Source organism: Rousettus aegyptiacus, unplaced genomic scaffold, assembly GCF_014176215.1.
Source record: "Rousettus aegyptiacus isolate mRouAeg1 unplaced genomic scaffold, mRouAeg1.p scaffold_m13_p_10, whole genome shotgun sequence".
Classification (NCBI taxonomy): Eukaryota; Metazoa; Chordata; class Mammalia; order Chiroptera; family Pteropodidae; genus Rousettus; species Rousettus aegyptiacus.
This window is the reverse complement of record NW_023416285.1, coordinates 64,275,067-64,279,663: the sequence shown is the minus strand read 5'-3', so window position 1 is coordinate 64,279,663 and position 4,597 is coordinate 64,275,067. Positions and strand designations below refer to the sequence as shown.

General features: G+C 43.1%; 1 pseudogene; it reads right to left on the bottom strand.

Moving 5' to 3' along the window:
- Window positions 1-450: 450 nt before the first annotated feature.
- Window positions 451-569, bottom strand: LOC118609246 (annotated as a pseudogene).
- Between the last annotated feature and the right edge of the window lie 4,028 nt (window positions 570-4,597).

Genomic DNA, 4,597 nt, shown 5'->3' with positions numbered 1-4,597 from the left:
CTAATGCTTCATGTAATGAGTACATGAGTTGAAACATTTCTGCATATGCTTTTTAGCATTTTGGGCTTTCTTTTTTTGTTAATTGTCAGTTTCTATCCCTCATCTGTTTTTCTAATGCTGTTGTTGATTTCTATCTTCATCAGCAGGAGTTTCTGGTATAGTCTAGAATCTAGAGATTGGTCACTAGTGAGTTGTAGGCCTAGTTTATGCCTTGTTCATAGTATCGTTTATTGGACAGAAATCCTTAAAAATGGTATAATCAAATACATTAATTTTTTCCTCATGGCTCATTATTTTTTTTTAGTATTACACACCAAGTCTATCTACAGTCGCAGATCACAAGCTATTCTCCTGTGATTTTATATATCACATTTAGGTCATCACATCGTCTAGAGTTCACTCTTTTTCTAAAAAAGTTAATTAATTAATTAATCTATTTATTTATTTTTATGCCTACAGCATCTGGTCTTCTTAGGTGGTCTCCTATCCAAGTACTAACCAGGTCCAACCCTGCTTAGCTTCCAAGACCAGATGGTTTGGGGCGTGTTCAGGTTGGCATGGCCGTAGAGGAGTTCACTTTTTAGTGTAGTCATAGAAAAGGTTCCAGTATTTTTTCCCCCAGTTTTCCTAATATTACCTACCTAACAAACCTCCACTTTGTCATATATTATGTTCCTATACAGACATAGGTCTGTCTCTGAGCTGGTAGGAAAGACTTTTTGTTTATGATATTCATTGTATTATTTAAATGTTTTTATTAAAGTATAGTTGTCATACAATATCATATTAGTTTCAGGTATACCACATAGTGGTTCTACATTCATATACCTTACGATGTGATCACCACACTGAGTCTAGTGATCCTCTGTCATCGTGTAGTCACTATACTGTTGCCTCTATTCCCTGTGCTGCACAGCATATCTCCATGGCTTATTTATATTATAACTGGAAGTTTGCACCTGTTATTTCCTTTCGTCTTTTTCATCTATTTCCCACCCTATCCCCTCATTGTAATATTACTTTAATAAACATGAAAACAACTCTGGTGTGCAGCAGCTGAGAACTGATTAAATCAGAGTACATCCGTACAAAGAGACTACCATGCAGGAATTAAAACCGATGTAATAAAAGGATGCATAATGCAATGGACAGTTCTGTCTTGCTGCCAAGTGAAAACAGCAGATTCCAAAGTAGCTTATAGTGAATGATCTGAAGTATGTAATACACCATCTATGCACATGTACATGTACATGTAGAGTAAACACTCAAATCATATTGAGAGTTCTTTATGAACAATAGGATTCTGATGACTGTTGACTAAAGGGAGGGCCTAATGAGAGAACATTAGAGAAATGTGGCTTACTAGTGGAGCCACATACTCAACTGCAAAGTCCCACAGTGGTCTACTATCATCAATGATAAGGTGAATAGGCAATGTGGTATTGAAGATCAAAATTTCTCAAACTTGAAGGTGCCTATTATTACTCGGATTAAGTGGGTGGGGAGGGACCTGAGCTTTTGCATCCCTAATGCACTCCCAGGGGGTGCTGATGCTCCTAGCCTGGAGCCACTTTGGGTAGCAAGACCCTACATAGTCAATTCAGCTATGTGTCTGCTTACCTCACAGGAGAAGGCACTGAGGAAAGGAGCCAATAGCCTTTATAAGTTACTTAGATGAAAAGACTCAGAATGAAGGCTTAGTTTATGTATGTTTATGGTGTCTTGAGGTTATTGTTTTTGGAAGGGGCAGTGCATGGGAGCATGTATATAAGAATTAAAATATCACTTTCATCAACAGTAAATATAGGCCAGCAGATATTTTCCTGACCTCTTCCCCTTTGCTTCCCCAAAGTTGGTCATCAGCATATACAAGCCCATGTTGTCGTTACTATTTAACCAACCCTTATGTCACACATCATATGGGCTAAGTACAAGACTAGGTACTTTCAAATTTGTTATATTGCTTCATCTCTAAAATGATCCTGGAAACGCGATAATATAATGAAAATATCAAGGTTCAGAGAGGCTAAGTAACTTGCCTGAGGTAACACAGCTTATAAGTGAGGAACCCCCAATAAGAAGAAGGAAGGTGACAAGTGGATTGTAGGGATATGTCGGTGAGTTTGTCTTTAGCGGAGCACTTGGCTCAGAGCCATGGAGAAGCCTGGGAGGTAATGCGTTCCTGTACTTCTAACTGGGATAGACTGTCAGTAATGTCCCCTCGACTATGGGAGACACTGTTGGTTTCCTTGGTTATGGAACAAGAGTCACTACCCACCTCTTCCTTACTAACAGAACTCTGGTTTTGTTCAAGTGACAATACTTAGAGCCCCAGGGTATGATCACTATAATCTAAGTGAGTCTTGACAATCTTCTTCCTCTTTACCACTGATTGATTTAGTTGTGGGCATCTGACCAGACATGCGATAAAAAATATCTATGAGGACTTCTAGGAAACCCTTCCTCCTTGATAAGAAAGAGATCCAAAGAGAAAGTCCCTTTCCCACAATCAACCTCCCTCCCTTTCTGCTTAGGCTGATGTAATATAAAAATGTGATACTTTGTACTTAAGTAGCCATTTTGTAACCATGAGGAGAAGCATAGCCTAACACTCCAATGACTGCAGAGTAAAGATGGAAAGAGCCTCTGCTTCTCAATGATCTTGTTGAACAATCTAATGGCCTTGGAACATCCACCTCTAGATTTCTTGAAATGTGAGATAATTAAGCATCTTTATGATTTAGCCTACTGTTGGTCAGATATAGTTACAGGCAAACGAACTATACTGATTCAAGGAGCATTCACTCAACTCTCCTTCTGGTAAAGAGCTAAGCGTTCTCATACAAATCCCTCTGTCCTAGATTGAGGTCTTGGTCTATAACATTGACAACTGTGCGGTCCTTGGAGAGCACTGCAGATGTTCTGCAGTGAATGCAAGGGCTGTTGGGGTCCTCAACAGTGTCTCCAGGTCCAGTGGCTAGCAACCAGGGCTGGCACTCGTGGTGGCAAGCATGGGTCGTGTGCACACACTCAGCTGTGGGGGTCAGCTGCAGGTACCTGTGTAGTGGTAGGGCTGACTGCAGACATACACATAGTGGTGGGGGCCAATTGTGGGCATAACTACAGCTGTGGGGGCCCTGGCTGTCAGTGTGTACTCTGTGGCTGCAGGGTCTCACTGTGGGTACATGCATGGTAGTGGAGGCCAGAGATGGAAGTCAGGCCTGAGGTGTACACAGTGGGAGGGACTAGCTCCAAGTGTGTACACAGCAGTGAGGTTGCCTGGCGGAGTCTAGGCTGGTATCACGCACATTCTTAGTCACAGCGGCCCGGGATGATTGCCAGTGTGTACCCCGTGCTCCGGTGAAGGGGAGGGGAGGAAGTGGAGAGGAACTAGGGGGCTGGCATTTGCAAATTCAAAAACCTGTGGTGAGAAGGCCTCAGTGGTGAGATCTGCAGGGCATCCATAGTGGCTATGCTGGCCATTGGATTCTTCAGCGGCCAAAGCTCCTGGGGCCCTCTGCAGAGCAGGCCACTGGGAATGACAGTCACTCCCCAATGTAAAGCTGATACTTGCAGTCCCTGCTCTTATCTGTCATCTCTATGCCTGTCAACTTTGTGCCTCTGAGCGAGGTCCTTGCACAGTGTCTTGAAAAGCTGGGAAAGCTGATTGATCACCCCACACTCCTTTTCCCAATGAGGGAAACTCTTTCACCTGGTGAAGTTTATACTTGAGGCTCTCAGCCCGGGGGATGGGATGATTCAAACAAGATTAAGTTATTCTTCCTTTTTGTGCAGTTATTCTCCAGTGTTCCTGTCCACTGCATTGCTGAAGTTTCTTATGTGGACTCCTGAGCTCTCGTAAAGCTATTTTTTATTTGTAGACAGCTGTCTAATTGTTGATCTTTGTGGGGGAATGAAGGCTGGGGTCTCCTACTCTGCCATATTGGTCAGGAATGCTTTTAAATAAGTGTGCCTCTGCATCTAGTTTGGACTTGAGAGGCTGTGTGACGTAGTAGGAAAGATCACAGACTCCAAGCGAGACCCTGGGTTTGAATCCAGGTGGTTGTGTGAACTTGGGTACACAGTTCAGCACCTTAGTTCATGATTCAGCAACTTTGTTCAGCTTTTCCCAGAAGCAGACTCTAAAATAACCTTTTGAGAGTGCGAATAGTTTATTTGGAGTTGATTCCAGGAAATTTGCATAGAGGAGTGAGAAAGTGAGAGAAGGGAAAGAGGCCAACACGTGTATGTCATTAAGCAAGTTACTGCTGTGGACAGCTAAAGTATAAGTCACTCAGGGGGATCTGGGGACACATGTGCTACATTTGCCTCTGGGTTACCTTGCTCAAGGGGCGAGGGAGTCAGGGGAATTAAATACCGACTCCATCAGTCTGTCATTCATTGCGGGCTGCTTTTAGTAATTCCCCTGCATGCGTGGCCGGACAAATGTGGCCAGAGAAAGCACTCGGCACAGCAGTGGTGGCAGATGGAACTTGGCCTGGTGTGTACTGAAATGGTAATGGCTGAAGGGATATGGAGAAGACCCCACAATGACTGCTACGTTTAGATTTCTCATCTTTAAAATGGGACAATAACC